The sequence below is a fragment of the Canis lupus genome, chromosome 29 (assembly GCF_011100685.1).
Source record: "Canis lupus familiaris isolate Mischka breed German Shepherd chromosome 29, alternate assembly UU_Cfam_GSD_1.0, whole genome shotgun sequence".
NCBI classification, from domain to species: domain Eukaryota; kingdom Metazoa; phylum Chordata; class Mammalia; order Carnivora; family Canidae; genus Canis; species Canis lupus.
The window spans coordinates 40,979,035-40,998,335 of NC_049250.1; positions in this window are offsets into that span (position 1 = coordinate 40,979,035).

Here is a 19,301-nt window from a genome sequence, read left to right on the forward strand (position 1 = left end):
TAAGATTAATTTCAGATAGTGGGGATCAGTGCTAAGACACATATGAAGAGAAAGTAATGGAGAAAGGAGCAGTGGTGCAGGTGAGACTACTTGAGGTGGGGTGCTTAGGGGAGGCCACTCTAAGGAGGGGATAACTGAGCAGAGAACAGTGAGAAGGAGCTGGTTATGCAAAGATCTGGGAGCAAGTATGTTCTAGGCCAAGACATAGCAAGTGCACAGGCCTGCAGCCAAAACCAGCTGATCCAGTTTGAGGCACAGAATGAAAGTCAGAATTGTCAGAGCCTAATGGAAGAAAGAGACTGGTGGAGATCAGGTCAGGAAGTAGGCAGGAGGGTTCTGTAGATCCTGGTAGAGGACATAGACTATTTTAGTTTCAGATGTGAGAGGATGCCTTTGGGGCATTTCAAACAAGGACAATGACATGACATGATCGTATGATAAACGTTCACTCTGGCTACTGTGTAGAGAATAGAGGGTAGAGAGACAAGAATAGAAACAAGGAGACCAGTTAGGAGCCTGTTATTGAAAGATGCCTTGACTCACATGTGGGTGATAGCAGTGATAAAGGAGGGAAATGGTAGGACATGGGGTTTATCATTATTTTGGGAGATGGTAAAACCAACAAGATCTACTAATGAATTGGCTATAGGATATGAGAGACATAGTGGTTACCTTTTCAGTTGTTAGTCAAAGCAAGCAAGTAAAATATGGGACTAGTAAATGCAATGGAGAAGACTGGAAAAGTAGCAGTTTAGGAAGGAAATTCTTCAGAGTGTTGTTCTAGCTACATTAAGGTTCAGTACCTGTTAGATTTATAAATGAAGGCGGTAAGGAAACAGTTGGATATATTCATCTAGAGCTCGAGGGAGAAGTTGGGCCTGGAGACAAAAAGTTTGGAGTTATCAATATGAAAGTAGGTGTGAAAAGCCTTGGGACTGGATAGGATGATTTAGGAAGAGCTTAAGGAAAGACAAGAGTGAGTCCTGGGCACACTCATCCCTATTGACTATATCACCATCAGCTTTGTCTGGATCATGATCATCATCATCATGATAATTTTCATGATCACCATCATCACTTATTGAGCATGCAATGTTCTAGACACATGAGAAATATAGGAAAGAGAAAAAAGAATCTCTGTCTTAAGAAGGAGAAATAGTGAAAAGTTGAAATAATAAATGTAATCATAGTGGTTTTCTCAGGGTGGGGGGCAGTGGAAGGAACAGACTCAGAAGGCCAGATGGACGTTGAAGAGGAGGTGACATTTGAATATTTGAATGGAATATTTGGATCCAAAGTAGTGTAATCCATGGGGAAAGTCCTTCCAGGGTAAAGAACAGCATTTGCCAAATGAAGAGACACAAAAAGGGAGGGAATGATCCTGAAGCTGAAAGAGTGGATGAATGTGGCATAGAGAGTGGGTGCGGCCGTAGATGGATTTGGGGAGTAGCACTAGCTGGATTGTCAAGGTCCATGTACACCATGCTGAGAAGGTTTAAACTCCACCTTGAAGGCAATGGCAGAGGAGCAAGTGGTAGGACATGCAGGATTTTTAAACAACAGGATCTGAAGCTCAAAAGATCGGAATTGAAATCTACCACTGACGACTCGGTAATATTGTGGGTATTGTCTAGCCTCGGTAAGCCTTTCTTTCCATATCTGCAAAGCGTGTAAAACAATAAACACATGGCAGGGGCGTTATGAGACTTGAAGATAATAAGTAAAAAGCACTTGCACCCACGAGGGAAAAGTAAGCCATAGTGATTATTTTCGCTATCACTGGCCCTGTCATTAATAGACCTTTCATTTAAAAGAAGTCTTTAGGGGATCCCTGGGTGGCGCAGCGGTTTAGCATCTGCCTTTGGCCCAGGGCGCGATCCTGGAGACCCGGGATCGAATCCCACATCGGGCTCCTGGTGCATGGAGCTTGCTTCTCCCTCTGCCTATGTCTCTACCTCTCTCTCTCTCTGTGTGTGACTATCATAAATAAATAAAAATTTAAAAAATTGTTAAAAGAAGTCTTTATGGAAGGATTAGAGAATGCCAGAGATTATTATAACAATGTAGATAAAATTGGTGAGCCCTTGGTGGTGGGAAAGGTAACAGAAGTGAGACGGTCTGCTGACTGACAGGCCACGGAAGGAAGGGTAGGGAGTCTAACATGGCTCTCAGGCTTTCAAGTAGGCAGGAAGGGAGGCTGGTGGCACAGCTCTTTAAAACTAGGGATGTCGAAACTATACATTTTGTGAGAAGAGGATGAATTCATTTGTAGATAGATTATTTTGAGATGCCCACTAAGCGACCTTGTGGTCTGGAGCTCAACAAAGAACTGGGTTGGAGATACACATTTGGGTGGATAAGACGGGCAAGGAGAGCCTAGTGAGTGAGAAGTCAAAGGTTCGGATTATAAAACCCTGGGGATAATTGAAATGTAAGGAATGGAATAGGAAGTGTCAGGGACAAAAATAAAGAGGAAAAGGCCGAAGGAGAGGGAGAGCCCAGAGGGCAGCTCTGAGCTGTGTTCCTCATCCTGTTCACCCAACAGGCTACTCCTGCACGCTGGCCCTCCAAGAACTTTCCACTTCATGGAAGAAGAGACATCTGCCTTCTCTTTCCTCCCTCAGGCATGATTGATTCAAGTTCAAAGCGGAAAAGGCTGGCCTGTGACAGAAATTAGAAAGGGATTTGGCCTCTTCTCGTGTTCCCTTCAGTGCCACTCTGTTTCTGGCCCGGATATCCCAATTGCTGGCTCTCCTGAGACCTGCCAGTACAAGACCAGGGGACCGTAGACCGTGGGACCGTTACTAAAAGTAACGTTAGAGATTATTTAATTGAATTCCCAACTGCCTTGTATGGAAGGTGAGGAAACTGAGCCCCAAAGAAGCCAAGATGTTCAATCAGTTGATATTTTTAACTAAACATAATTAAATCACTTTCCCAAGGATTTCTACTTATCAATGCTGTCGCTGCTCCAACTTATTTGGTGAGAGATGGCTTAACATGAAAGTCCTCCCTCGAAGGTTAACATCGAAACTAGACTCAAATTTTGTCAAGCCCAAATCTAATGGTGGTCAAGTAGACACAAGAAGCCAAGAGTAGGAAAGAAATTGGAGAGGTGAGGCCTGCTTTCTAACAAATACACTGTCAAAATAGAAACGGAGGATAACTTACAGAATAGGAAGTACGAGGAGGATAACTGTGATCTCCCAAGATCATCATTAGACGAAAATGGTCCGTGCTACAAAGGCCTTGGATACGATGTTGAACAAGGAAAAGGGAAAACAATGCATGATTTGTATTGTTTCTGAGATCCACAGAATTAGAAATTGTGCCAGGTAGCACTGAAGGCCTTCCTACTGGTTTACCCAGAAAACTCAGGCTGGGAGGCAAGCCAGAAAATGGGAGCGATGCCTAAATGACCTAGTAGATAGCAGACCTGTGGATTATTCTGAACATTAGTTCTTATGGCAGACATGCCTAGTTGCCAACCCCAAATCTAGGTCCTCTTATTTCTCAGAAACAAGACCCAGGGGGCACCTGGGTGGCTCGGCCGGTTAAGCATCTGCCTTCAACTCAGGTCATGATCTCAGGGTCCTAGATTGAGCCCCACATCTGGCTCCCGGCTCAGCAGAGAGTCTCCCTCTCCCTCTCCCTCTGGCTGCCCCCTCATGCTCTCTCTTGCAGGTGTGCTCTCTCTCTCAAATAAATGAAAAATAAAATTAAAAAAAAAAGAAAAAGAGGGATCCCTGGGTGGCGCAGCGGTTTGGCACCTGCCTTTGGCCCAGGGCACGATCCTGGTGACCCGGGATCGAATCCCACATCGGGCTCCCGGTGCATGGAGCCTGCTTCTCCCTCTGCCTGTGTTTCTGCCTCTCTCTCTCTCTGTAACTATCATAAATAAATAAAAATTAAAAAAAAAAAAGAAAAAGAAACAAGACCTTGGTTTTTATCTAGATGTTTTCTTGCACAACCAAGAGACTCCATTTCCTCGGCTCCCATTAGTATAATGGGTATAAATAGAAACAAAGTCTTTTTTTTCTTTTAAGATGTTATTTATTTATTCATGAGAGACGCAGAGAGAGGCAGAGACACAGGCAGAGGGAGAAGCAGGCTCCCTGCGGGGACCCCGAAGTGGGACTCGATCCCAGGACTCTAGGATCACGCCCTGGGCCGAAGGCAGACGCTCAACCACTGACCCCCCCAGGGATCCCAAAACAAAGCCTTCTTGGTTGAAGAGGTATCCATGCGTCTCTTCTGCTTCCTCATCCTACTGTCTTCAACATGAGTATAATGGCCCCGATTCTGGCATCCATGTTGGCCCACGAAGGTGAGGCCCGCAGACGAAGCCGCCACACCAGCCCTGGGCTTCTCACTTCTTCTCTTACACGAGACAGAAGTAAATTTCCACTGAGTTCAAGCCACATTGTTGCATTAGTGCAGTCTAACGTAATCCGTACTAATGAATTTGTTCTCGTTTATTGGGTTTTGAGCACTTACGAGAGTGCAAGCCATTAGTGACGCTAATGTAAAGGACACCATCAAGAAGTAATCCTTCTCACATTATGAGTTTGCTACATAAAAGAGAGTACCCTAAATCTGTAGGGTGACTACATTTCACAGAGTACTCTTCTTTATCTTAAGACAGTTGTTTACATTCCAGCTGAATTGCCTAAAATTGGACTTTTAAAAATAGCTAAAATACACAGCAACGTTGTTACGGTGATTTCCGGTTTAGCCACCTATTTCCTGCTTTCTGGACGAAGATCCTTAATCTCTAATACTCATTTTTCTCATCAGCTAATCACGGACAACAATTTCTTATTTACAGAATTAGAGTAAAAGAAGAAGCAAAACGGCATAGTGATTATTAATCCCAACTAATCTCCAAATAGCTGTGTGACCTCAAGCAGATTACTTCCCTGTGCCTTGATTTTCTGGTGGGTAAAGTGAAAGTAAAAAAGGATATGCCACTTGAGGATTGTTGTGGAGAGTGAATGAGATGATGCACGTGAAACAGAGTCCTGAACACATAATGAAGGCTACTAAATAACCGAAGAGTGTTAGTTATTTTCCCCAAAATGTGGGGGACAGAACCCTGATGTGTCAGGGTCCCTCAACAAGCCATACGGCTCCCGCTCTGCATCATCTCAGCTCTAGGACATCTCAGACACACTCAGGTATCAGGGTGAGTGTGAGCCCTGGAAAGTGAAGGTTCTGGCTCAGGGACGTGGTTCCCAAAGTAAGAGCAGGGGCCCTGGGCTGGAGTCAGCAAAAGCCTGGCCGCTGGCCACGTCTCTGTCCGGGCCACAGAGCGAGTCCTGGGTCCTGACTGGGCGGGAGAGCTTAGAGGCAGCAGCCCATTCTGCATCCTTCGTGCCCCTTGGGACCCACCGGAGCCGCAGACTCATCACCACGTGGGACTGAGTCCGCCTCCAAGGTCACTCAGACGACCCCGTGGGAGTGTCCAGGGTGGACCTCCAGCCCGCAGGGATGCGAGTGGCGATGCTGAAGACGGGCGCACTGCGACAGCAGCAGGTGGCTTCCCTCGGAGGTCAGGGACCCGTAAGGTGCCCGTGCCCACGGCCAGTGGAGGCGGGCGGCCTCGGGCCTCTGGTAGCTCCACAAAAGCAGACCAGGAAAATCCCAGAAACACGGATTGCATGCCTAGCGACAAAGATTAAGCCTTGTGGCAAAGCACTGGCCAAGGTAACCTAAGACCATGATGCTAATGTCCTGTATCTGCCCCAAGACAGAGCCGCTAGCCACGTGCAGCTGCCCAGCCCTTGAAATGTGGCTACTATGACTAAGGAAGTGAGTTTCAAATGTCATTTTATGTGAACCCCTCTGAATTTAAAGAGCCACGTGGGACTAGCTGTTACCTTTTTGGACTGTGCAGCAGGTCTAGGGACTGAATGGGATAATGTCCTGTGTCACGGTGCCTGACATCAGAGCGTGATACCCTCTAGCTGCTGTCATTATTAAACTTCTCCAAGCTTCAGTTTCCTCATCTGTGAAATGGCATTAAAGATAGAGCCTACCTCTTGAGTTTGGTGAGAGGATCAGATGAAGATCTCATGGGTAAGGCAGGGAGTGCAGTGCTTGGCACGCTGCGGGTGCTTAGCGAATGGGAGTTCCCTTTCCCTTCCACTTGAAGCACTTGGGCATTGCCGGAATAACCGTCCAACGATGTGCAAGGACACGGAGGACCTCCGATGAGAGTCTCGGCAAGCAGTTGGATTATTCAGTAGTCACTTGCACATCCCTAATGCTGGCTTTCGCTGCAAAAAAGAAAAAAAAGTCTGCTTGAGCAGGAAAGAAAAAAAAAATATTGGCAGGGATACGTGTACTACGAGAGTTCCACAAATATGCATTTGGCAGAAGGCTGACTGTCCAGACAGATCACAAACCACCAGTCAACGCACCTGCTAGACAACAGGGAATGTTATTGCTGTTATAAAGATATGATTTATGAATAATCTATACCCCAGGCAAAGACTCACTTATAGCAGAACTATTGTCCAGACTCGTCCGTGACCCTCCGACGGGGGCAATGACAGCACTGATTGAAGAGACAGCAGGGTAGGCCGTGGAATTAAGCACAACGCTTGACCCTGTGGTCAGTGGGAGGCTGAGACCCAAGACAGGAAAAGATGCTGCGTTGTAGCTACTTATCCAGATGTTGCAAAGTGGCTGGGGTGACGGAAGAAAACAGCAACTGCAGGTGTGTTGGTCTCTCACGGGGGGGGCCGCTTCAGCTTCCTAACAGCACGGGGGACTTGCAGCAATGTCTTGTCTGTAGAGGTCAGAGAAAGAGAAAAGATGCAATCAGGGCAGGTGCCCGGAGGAGCAGCTTTGCTCACGCCCCAAAACCGTCCCAGTAAGTGCTCACTGGTTCTTGGGATTTCAGGTGGAGACTGGTTCCTTTCACGTAAGGATGCCCTCGTGGTAAACTGAGATGAGGTTTAATTGCGGTTACGATTTTAAACTTTTGGGCCGTGATGCCTTCAGATCTCAAAAGTTGGTTTTGTTTTTCCAAGTTTTGAGACTCTTCCTGAAAAATAGGGGGAAGAGGGACACTAGCCTAAGTGCGTGGAAGCATTGAAGAGATTATGGCACGGAGGGAGGGTATTTGTTACGGGGACAGTAGAAATGTGTTGAAGGGGAGTTGTCCTACCATGGCTCTACACGTTTATTTCTTGGGAGGAACCAAAATGCTTTAATAGTCACACCAGAAGCTTTTTGAGGAAATAATTTGAATTCCCTCCCCCGCTCCCTCCTCCTGCTCCTCCTCCATCATCACCACCCACCACGCAGCGGGCAATCGGCTAGGTGACGCACGAACCTCTAATTTACAATCCTTGTAGCAGTTTTACAACATAGGTATTGTCGGTCCCGTTTTACAGATGAGAACACCAAAGCTCAGAGGGCATGACCTGAATTAGTCTAGCTCACATGACCATGAGTGACAAAGCCGGGGTAACATCCTGATATCCCCTAAATGCCCATAGTCTCCAGCACCCAGCTTGCTACTTGAATAGGTAGGTGCCTACTGTGTCTCATGTGAGTGAGGAGCCCGATTTTTCATGTTAACTGACATTGAAACCTAAGTGGCCACATGTGGACGGCAGCTACTGAACCCAGCACAACTCTAAGGACCAACTGAGGTAATGTCCTTTATCACTGTGTTTGGCACTTAGTCAGTGCTTGACTAGACGGACGCTACTGGACCTTCACTATGTGCTGATTTCTAGAATTTGTTGAATACGATGGTGGGCGATTTTACCCCAGTCATCCCATTATTTCAATAACTCAGTCGAAACCAGTTAATAATACAAAATAAGGTGCTCCTGCTCGATGTTTTTTTTCATCCTCTCCCACTGGCTTGCCTGTCCTCTTTTCCGGTTTATGTTAGTAACCTAGAAGAGCTAACTGCTTGCAGCAGCTGTAAACTCTGTGGTGTTAAAGCCAATAATGTTCTGTAAAATTAAAAAAAAAATAGTATTAAGCAAGTCATTAAAAAGATGATATGATGACACTCTAACCAAAATGCAACCCTGTAGATATTGATAAATGGCAGTATTGGCATTGTGATTTGTGACTTTGACAATGTCAGGTATTTGAAACCACTTAGTACCATTCGTTGAATTCTCTACCCATCCCCATATCCACCAACATTTTAAAATTTTCCTCGCATTGGTCTCTTTCTGCTATAGAGTGAATGCTTGTGCCCCCCTCACCACCAACCTCCCCCAAATTCATATGTTAAGTTCTAACACCCAATGTGATGATACCTTTGGGAGGTGATTAGGTCATGAGGGTGGAGCCCTCATGGATGGCGTTAGTGCCTAGTAGAAGAGACCCTCAACGTCCCTTCATGGGGATGTGGACGATGTGAGAAGGTGGCTCTCTGTGAACTTGGAAGTGGGCTCTCACCAGACGCCCACTTAGACGCCTGTCTAACCAGGAGGTGGGCTCTCACCGCCTTCGTCTTGAGCTACCCTAGCCTCCAGAACTGGTAGAAATGAAATTCTGTTCTTTATAAGCCACCCAGTCTGGAGTATTTTTGTTACAGCAGCCTGCGCTGACGGAGACACCTCCTTTACATGTCTTTACTGTAGGCCGCCTCGTATTTTCAGGAAAAAGTCAGATTCTTACCACACTACAGCAACCCAAATACGTAAATAAAGTGATTAATGATTGGTAGGCAACACAAAAATAGTATTTATCAGAGAGAACAAATTATACAGACAAAGCCTGTATTGTCCCAATAGGCAAACTCACACAGGAGACGGTTCTGAGTCAGCCCACTCGGGAGGCATTGCTTCTCCTGGTTCAGCAGCCCAAGCGCCGGAATGGGATGGGACGGTGCCTGAGCTCTGGTTTCCCCGGAAGCTTGTCTGCCAGGAGGACGACACTGTGACCCCAAACCCGCAGATCACCCGCAGTTCTTTGTCGCTCGCTGCTGGGCTTCCCTATGTATTGACGGTTCATAATTTGTCATTGTTGTTTCTTAATCTACAAAGAGGTAGAAAATGCTCCTTTTAACCACTTCTCAGATTTGTCCCTTTTCTTACATTTCAGGTCACCCATTCCAAACTGTTTATTCTATTTAAAATTGTCGGTCCTAGGAGTGCTCGGTGCTCTCGCACGTGTTACCTTATTTGGTCTCTCAAAAACCTGTCAAAGATGTACGACTATTATACATTATTCAGATGGGGAAGCTGTGGTAACAGGTGACATAACGCATTTGTCTAGCTGAGCACGTCCTGTGCCTACTAGTGTGGCAGTCGCTGAGCCCACTGCTTGCCCCATGACATCCCCTTTGAGCTTCAGAACCATCTTAGGACTGCGTTTTATACTCTTTATTTTAGAAACTGATGCTGAGGGAGTTTGTATAGCACCTCCAACTATCAACCATAGTAAGCTACGGTTCTAGAACTCATGGGATCCATGTCTATCTAACGCCATGTCGATTTATGCTACCAGATATGAGGTAGAAGAAATACGGTTGTATTTTTTAAATTTATTCCTTTATTTAAATATCATGCCTAAAAACTCCTGTAGTAGAGGAATAGAGCTTGTCTCCCATATCTAGGAACATTCTGATCTTATTCTATGGTAGTTATGTGTAACCAATTATTTCTTTATAATTACTTTAATTCAATTCAGTATTTCAATAAACATTAGACATCTGTTTCCAGTGTGGCAACCCTGTGAATCAAACCAAGGCTAAGAATGGCCTTAGACTTCATTATTTGAGACCACATAGTTCAAATCATGCTAAATAAAGATTAAGGCCACAGTGAGCCACCCAGATGCTACGAAGGTCATCCAACTGAGTGGCAAAGACCAGAAATCTCTACAAACCTCTGAGAGCAACTGGATGCAGATAGCAACTTTCACCACCAGCCTGCCCTTCAAAGTAGCTGGCAGCTTTGTCCTTTTCCTACATTTCCCTCTGCTAGATTAAGCCCACATCCTCTCACTTCCAGGCCATTGCAGGAGCCCTGGGGATTACTGGGTTCCCAGGAGCTCTGACTTTGCCAGTCTCTGGTGAAAATTGTTCTCTTAACCTATACCCTTCATACCAAGGACTTGCAAAGCAAAACCTCTGAGTAACACAACCCTAGAAGGCACCACCACCTTGTAGGAAAGAGGGTGGAGGGTTCCATGGCCTTGACCCTTGGTTATACCAGAACAACTATCCTCTTACCTGCTTTGTGGTTCCCTGTGACATTTAGTTTGCAAAAAGAAATGTTTGAAGGCCACCAGCCTCTTGCACCATGATCTTCATTTGACCCACAAGGCCCTCCCGTATGAGGACCTTTTCCCATAGTCATCCATTAGACACACAGTGATAAGACTAATATTCCCATGTGGCTCATGGAAATTACTTTTCATATTTTGAGCTATATTTAACTACCTCATCTGTCACTACCCTTATCATGGAGGCCATCTCTCTGGCAGCCAAGCAGGTCCCTAATGGTCTATAAGCTACAATGGTCAGTCTCATGTCTAAGTCTTTGCTTACATAATTCCCAAACTTGTGTGTTTGCTAATAAGCCCACTCTAGCCTTTTCCTTGATGGCCCACCTCTCCTGTGTCTCTTAGTGCAAATTCCCTTTAAGAATTCATTGGTGGTTTATGTTCGCTGCAGTGGTAGGACGTATGTCTTGTATTTACTCTGGTCCAATCACTTGTGGCCAGCAGATACTCATGTGCTGTAAACGTGGCCCCTAGGCTTATCCCATAACAGGAGCAATGGGAAAGGGAAATCTCTGGGATGAGATGCTATTGGTAAAGTAAATACCTATTACGAAACCATATAAAGCCTTATTGTGTTTATTCTTGTTTTGTCCACCCCAGTATTCTCAAACTGTATTTTAAAGTTTATACTTGCCCAGGGTTGCATCCTCTGTACCTAGAAAGAGCCTAGTATATAGTTACTTAATGTATGTACATAGAACAAGTGAATAGATGGAGTGATGGATGGAGGAACGGATAGCAAAGTGGACAGAGTTTTGATAAATGGCGAGATGGAGACAATATGGCATCATGGTTAAGAGGGTGAGCTCTAGAGCCAGACTGCTTTAGGCTCCAGTCCTGGCTCCACTGCTCACTAGCTGTGTGACCTTGGCAAATTACTTAACTTCTCGGGTCTCAGTTACCACATCTCAAAACAATCTCATAAGGCTTCTATGATGATTCAAATGAGTTAATTCATAGAAACCATTTAGAATAACACCTGCATCTGGTATCTGGTAAATGCTCTTTTTTTTTTTTAATCATTATGATTACTTTTGTTACTGATGTTGCAGGCCTTAAGACAGCAGGCGTACTTAAAGACCAAGGGAAAAAAAAACCCCACAAGATTTAAAGGAATGGCTTGCAAAAATCAGAAACAAACTCATGAACATGCAGCCCATTTCTCAGGTGGAACGAAGATGTCAGAGAGAAGATCATAGGGGAAAGAGTGTCTGGCAAGAATTCGTATCTACAGTTTGTGTCTGAATTGCCAGTTGTCACAGAACAGGGCAGCACAACTGAAATCAGTGTTGTTATCTGTTTGTTGGTTCAATTGTGATGCTTATCAGTATCTCTGAGGGGATGCCAAGGGTGCAGTGTTGGTAAGTGAGGAGGATCATGAATGCAGGCATCATCAAGGCGACTTGGCTAGAAGAAAGTGTATTCCAGCTAGGTAGTGCCAACTTTGTGAGCCACGGAAGAGGCGTCGGAACCCTGGCCAGTGGGTACAGTGAAGTTCAGCTGGGGAAGCATATGGAGGTCTGAACTCCAGCCTCCGCTGTAATCGCTGAGCCCTGAGTCCTAGCACAGGCCTGAGTCAGCCTGCAAGAAAGTACTCCTTCACTAATTGATCCGCCTAAAGGGGGCAACTGTGCAATTTTCATACCCAGAGAGGACGTCTTTTTCTAATTAGCACAGAGGCCCTTCATTGCTAGCAGCAGACCTATTTGCAGCCCTGGGAGGTTTTTAAACCAATTGCAAGATAAGTTGGTTTTCAGGAAGAGGAGAGATTAATGGGGCCACAGAAAGATGGATGTGAGCTTGGAGCTGACTCTGCCTCCCTTCACACACGCTATGGCTAGCAGTGAGGCCAATGGGAATGACCCTGAGTAGAGTTGCATATTTTTCACACCTCCTACTAAAACTCAGCAAATGCTTGACTTGCTGTTCCCAGCACAATTTTTCTTCCTGCAAAACGTGTTGGGATTATCACTTTTAGCCACATATGGGCTGGAAGTACTTTGTAGGAGCCCCACGGGCCACAACTGTTCAATCCCATCCCTGGGAGAGTGCTTGGGGAAGCAGGGACCCAAAGTGCCTGTCCAAGAGCTCCCATATAGAGAGCTTATTCCTGCTAATTAAGTCCAGTTTCCAAGACTGCGTTAAAGCTGCCATCCAAATGATTTTGAAAGTCAGGAGGTAAAATACAAGTTTCAACCCCGACACCTTCCCCTTATCCATCTTCTTGAGCCATTTCAGGACACTGGGTAACATATGACTTTTCTTTCAGTCAATCCGAGATATTATCTGCTGAAATAGCTCTACTGGTATGGGAGGGGGTTTCAAAATATGGAACAGATGCACAGCTGCCACCTGAGATGATGCATTATGAATTCAGAACTGTCATCACCTCCCCCACCACTCGTACCCTCACCCCTAAGCACATATTTGTTCATGTGGTTTACACCTGTGGGATTGTGGGATGCAAGACAGGAATCTAATTACTGTTTGGGAGACAACCCAGTCTCTAAAACGGATTCATGTATCTTTGTTTCCCTGGAGAAGCTTGAAATCTCTTGCCAACTCTTCATGTGGTCCAGCTGGGTTAAAGCTCCAGTCCAATTTTTTTCTGGAATGTGGTACCAGTGACTAACTCTGAGGCCTTCATGCAACAAGTCTTACAATGTCTATCTCGGCCCCCCATTTGTCTCCTGCCATCCAGGCAGAGTGATTTTTTAGTGCCTTTCTACATAGGGGCTGTTGCAACCTGTGGTTAAAAGGGAAATGGGGAGCTCTTGGTCCACGATCGTCTGAAGAAAAAGACCTTGTTTTACTGTATTTAGAAGGAGAGGAGGTCCCTGACATTGTCTGATGACAATGGAGAAGTCCAAGTAAGCACCAGTAGAGGAAAAAAAAAACATTTTGAGAGGAGGGGAAGAAAAGCAGAAGTCTGTTCCAAGAGGTTAAGGTGGGCAGAAAAGAAAGGATTGTTAGATGTCGGATTGGAGAAGGCCCTCTGCAAGAATGCAAATTGGAAGGATTTCTGCTCACTGAGAACTGCACAGTTTTTAATTTTATGTTGCTGTGTCGACTTGGTCAGTATTAGCCTGTTCTACTAGATTATAAATTCCATGAGGGCAAAGAATCTGTTTTGCTTATCATTGTACTGCTCCCACCTAGACTAGCACCCAACACACGGCAGGTACTCAATAGATGTTCCCTGTATGCAAGATGCCCACCTGAATGCTTTGTCTCTAGGGTCAAGCTCCCATTCTGGCTGTAGATGTGGATGTGGAATGAACTTGGTAAGGTTCATTCAGGTGTTGGCCAGTGAGTGGTCCTGACCACCATGAAGCCTGCTCTGTCACTCTGGGCTCTGCAGCTGCCACCTTCACCTCCATCTCTTCCCCCTGGAGGGCAGTTTGATCCTGACCCACCTTGGGGCCAAAGCTCTTCTCGAATTATTCTATCCTTACTCCTAGAGGAGCAGCAGGAAGTCTCTTGTCCCTTGCCCTTGGCTGTGTAAATGGCTCTTTCCATCATTGCCTAGTTTTAGTGTGTTGGCCTGGCTGGGTCAGCTGAGGATCAAGGTTCACCAGTTGAGCTCACTGAGAGTCCCAAGGCATAAAGTCATATTCCTGGCCTCCCTGAAGCATCTTGATTATGTGTGTAGTCCTAGCCCTTGTCAACAGCTCATATCCTTAATCAGTTCATAAATCTAGAATTTGCTCCTTATCTGTTTGATCCTTGTCTCAATCCCTTATCTCCCTTTCTGTTTTCCTACGTCAGGAGAAGAGTGGTTGGTGGCAGGGCTATCTCTGAGGAACTCAGAAGATAAGCACTAGAGCATTGTGGGTTAGACTCTCCTTCTCAGATGAGGGAAATCAAATTAGGGGTTTGGCTTGAAATGTCAATAAGCAAAGGGGTTAGAAGTCAGACAAGGAGTTTGGCTTGAATGCTCAATTATTAAGGCAATGAGAATGATGGTCTCATCATCCCAAATATATTGAGCACCCGTACGCCTACCAGAGGGGTTCCACCCACCGTAAGCCATTTTAAGGACAAGGATTTCAAAGAAGAGAGTGAGAAATAGAAGTTTTTGTCACAAGCCTTGAACGGAAGGATGACTTTTTGCTTGACCTTCTTCCCTTTAGTTTGTGTTAACCTTTGGTTCTCTCTTCTGATGGCCTGGTGGCGAAGGATCCCTAGTTTGGTTTGTTGAGGAAATCCCAGGCATGTAGCATACTCAGAGCAGCCCCTTGGACCACATTCCTCAAATGGGAAGCGTCTAGTTGACCAGTCCCCTGCTTGTCAGCTTCTACCTTTGCAAGACTGCTGGTAGCCAAAGTGAAAAAGCACAACCTCCCTTTCTTTGTTTAGCAAGCACTTTGGGCAAAAGGCAAGCACCTGTTGCTAATCCCTCCAGCACAGCACACATCTCCATTCTTCACCCCATGCACACAACTTCGGCATGCCACACTGCCAGGGACTTAGCAAACTCTCAGGCCAGGCGTCTACAAGTAAGACATGGCCTGAAAGAAGATCTCAATTCTCATCTTCTTCCGGTTCTAAGCTTGTACAATTAGAGGGCCTGGGAAGTTAGGTGCAAGTAGAAGAACTAAGGCCAGCTCACTGTCTAGGTTTGGAGGGACCAAGGGTCCTTCTGGGACCAAGAGCTGGTATCAGTACATATGGCCGCAGAGCGTTCTAGTGCTGCCCATGTACTGTGCAGTCAGATGCTCTGCCGCTGAGCTATGCCCCCTACTTGCCCATACACTCTGAAAAGGCAGGCTCTCCCTAGACTTAATAAAGTGAGAGGAAAATACTAGCAAATCTTTTTGCTTCTGTTATCACAAGACTCCAAGAATTCTTTTTCAATTTAAAGCACAACTGTTTATTAAAAGCACAAAACATAATTACTAATGTTTGTTGTGTTATTTTTTTTTAGTTAAAGATGAAGCACAAGTAAGGCAAGACTTCAAGAAAGGCAAATGCCAAGGTTTAAGCATTTTTTAATTTAGGTTTAATTCCTTACTCATTGATCCTTGTCTGGGATTATTTGCTCTGGTTTTGCCTGAACTCAGGTGTAACATCGTTCATCTCAATTAGACCCTCTAAAAGTAGAATAAATGGCTACTTGGTAATGTAAATAGATACGGGAGACTGGAGAGCCATTTGATATTAAAAGCCTTTGCTGGAAATTGCTCTCAAGTTTTCTTCCCTTGCTGGTATTCGAATAAGCCACTTGCATGACCGTATAGGCGAGGACAGACTTCGCGGTTCTCCCTGGATCTCCTGTTCGTAACTTGGCTTGACCTTCCTTTCCAGCCCAGGCACACAGTGCCTTCTCACCGGCCGCCCTAATGGCCTGCTCACCGTTTCCCCCACATGTCAGTGGCCTCTCCTCGCTTACTGTGGAAAAATTTGTCTTGCTCTCCAACCTCCAGTATCAGCAAATGGTCTCCATAGCAGCAGATTCTGGTGCACAGTCAAGATATAAAACTATCTTCTTCTTTTGAAGGGATCAAATTCCCATCCTTAGTGAACTTTCAAATTTATCAGACCATGATTTTAACCCATTAGATCTAAATATGACAGGGTTGCCGTTTCACCAAATAGGACTCTCTTTCTTAGGGTCTGACCAAACGGAACTAACTGGTTTTTAGTCTTATACGTACACTCTATGTACCAGTGTGTGTGTATGCTGGGACAAGAAGTATATGGTATGTTTTCTGGAGGGGAGGGAAACCCTAAAATTTTAATAAAAATAATTAAAATAATTAGTCTCCAACCACATTTCTTGGCAGATGTCATTGTTGATGTATGATGTTAGCTAGGCAAGGGCTGGATCTCAGTATGTCACAAAATAAGGAGGTTGGACTAGATCAGTAGTCTTCAAGCAATGTCCCTAGAGTTATAGGGTTTCAGAAATATGTCCTCTGTGGCCACGGAGTGGGGTAGGTGGATTTGGGGAGCTGAGTGAGCAGAAGTCACAGTTCAACATTGTATATCATCCAGAGGAAATCTACTTTTTATCTGTTTTGTATGTGGAGCTTCTGGGTAAGACTTAATAAAACCAAGTGCTTCATAGCTTAACCATTTCTTTGAAAACCATTGACTTGCATTATCTCTAAATTTTGTTCTCTTACTTTAAATTTTCAAGAAACTGATTAAAATTATAATCTTCATTGTATCCCATTTGGTATAGGCACTGTGAGGTCAGGGTGACTTGGGGGTGATGGAGTGAAGAATACAGCAGCCTTAAAGAATTGGGTTTTAAGCAACAAGGCTTTAGAACCATAAAATAAGTTTAGTCCATTAAAAGAGTTAGTGATGCTTACCTACAAATATTTTTAGTTGTCAAAAATTTTTTGTATGAAACTTTCAGAAGTTCCTGAGTGAATGTTTTTATTATCGTTATTATTGTTAAATCTGGAAACTAAGCATTCCAGGAACTTCCAAGTAGGAATGCTTAAGCTTGTTCTGGAGTTTGATGCATTCTTCTTTCTGCCTAAAGGAAATAAAGTGAAATGTCAGTTATGTGTTACACAAAATGCCCCTGCCAATTAAAATAAATAAGTAAATAAGTAAAAATAGCACTTGTGATGTTTGAGGCCAGTTTTCCACATGGTAATGCAAGTTGTTTGCCTGGGTAGCTCAGCCTTTTCATGCCTCCTCTCAACCTCAGCACACAACCCATTGTGCTCCCAGCCAGCCACCCAGGGGTCCTTCCAAGCGCCAGCTAATTGGTCCTTCACACTTGTTCAGCCCCCAATAGTACTAACTGGACCCTGACCTCTAGTGGTAGGAAGGAATTAGCAAGAAGAACAATGGGGTAGAAATCCTCAACAAGTGAGGTTGCCTAGTATCTACAGGGTCTATGTGGCCACGTTGAAAAGGCAGCTAAATTGGGAAACTAGGAACGCACAAGTAGATAAACTGTGAAAACCCCAATCTAAAAGAGATCTCAGATGGTTCAATCCCTAGCTCCATTGAGAAGAGTGAAGGTTTAACTCAAGCATGGGATGTTGTTGTTGTTGTTTCCCTCATCAAGTAGCTCTAGTTCATATGGTACTAGGGGGTGAAGTTTGGAACCAGTGGGGAGAAAAAGCAATTCATCATGAACCAATCTATGTAAAACATAACCAAAATTGGTTGGTTTAATTTTAGAAAGAAAAATGTTATTCCTTCTAAGGACACAAAACTTCCTTTGAAAAAACAGTACCTGCTACATGCAACAGCAATACATGAATCCCATAAAGTTGAACAGAAAGAGTTAGGTACAAAGTAATAGATGCTTGATTCTAATCACAGGAGTTTCCAAACTAATCTCAGGTGATAGCAGAAGAATGATTACTTTTGGGGAGGGGGCTGACTAGAGGGGACAGGAGAGAGCCTGCAGGGAGACTAGAAGTATCCTGTGTCTTGACTTGGTGGTAGTTTTGTGGACTTTCACATATGTAAGTTATATTTTAACACCAACCAAAAACATAATAACATATGCCAGGCACATAGTACGATCTTCTTAAATGCTCATTATGGGATAATTAACACTTCCTTTCCATTTTATCATTAGAAGTAAAGAGACTGGGGTAGAGGAAGAAGAAGAAGAGAAAGACAAGGAAAAGGAAGGGAAAGAGAATAGTTTTTAAAACAGAGTCTGGGAGAGATTCACAGGGAGAAGATGAATAAAGACAACAAAATCTGGGAAGAGAAAGGAAAAACTGGAGCACATCAGAGGGAAAAAACAATATGAGGCAAGGAGAGCTTGACTCAGGCTTTTCCTTATCTTTGTGGCTGCCCCTGAAAATGATCCCTCATTTATTTAGAAATAGCCCTTTAGGCCATTGGAAATACCTCATCTTCTTTTATGCTTAACTTCAACTTTCCTTTTTAAAATATCTAATATTTTAAGAATATTTAATTTTTTTGTGAAATTCTCAAGTTTTACAGTTTTAAGGAATAACTGAAGCTGTAGATTCACACTTTGAACCTGAAATTGTCTCCATTGTCTGTAAAATGAATGAGCCGTTCACCAAAAGATTGTCCCCTTAACACATATTTTTTGACCCCCACCCCATGCCCATCTTCTTCTGTCTTTACTCCTGAGGAATTTAGGAATGCCGAATTTCATATCTATTGGTTTCCTTAGAAGCCAGCATACCTCTCTTAGCTGTTTTGTTAATGGTGGTTATTTGTGGTAATTAAAGCCAGGTATTGTTATCTGTTTGTTCAATGACTGGGTATGTTGGAAATAAATAAATAAATAAATAAAACACGAAGCAAAAGCCCTTCTGGAATGAATGGGTTGATGATTTTTTTTTTTTTTATGGCTGGTGAGCTGCCCTTACGAGCACTCTGGATCTCCGTTCCTCTGCTGAGTTAGCCAGGGTGGCCCACCAGGACTGTAGTTATGACTCAAGCGCTGCATCCTGAGCAATAGCCTCTTATACTGAACAGAATGACTTGAAGCACTAAGCCAGATCCCGGGTGTGGGCTGGAAATACTCCACCCCTGCTCTGAATTGTCAACAATGAATAACCATCTGAAGTCTTCTTGAAAGGTCTTCAGTGAGAATTTCCTTACTATGTAATACAAGTAATAAGTGTAATAGTAGTGAACGCTTGTTTACTGTTTGCTAAGCATTATTTATATATATATTATATATTATATATATTATATATATATATACTCGATATATATACTCATTTAATTTATTTTACACAACCACCCTGTGAAGAGGATACACTTGAGGAAACTGAGACACAGTGAGATGAGTAAGAGACAAAGGCAGGATTGGAACTAAGTGGTCCAGATCTAGAGTCGGCTTTCTTTGTGTCTCCTTGTTTATTAGGAAGGTTTTAAAAATATATATAAAATTGTCGAGAGCAGGACAGAAGACTTGGATTGCTTGGGTTTTAGACTTTTTTCCATTGCTGCTTACCAACTCCATAACCTTAATCACTAGACCTGTTTGGATATCAGTTAACACATTTTAATTTCCAGCCTTTATTCTCATTGAGCCTTTGGATTATAGGTGTAGAATATGCCTTAAA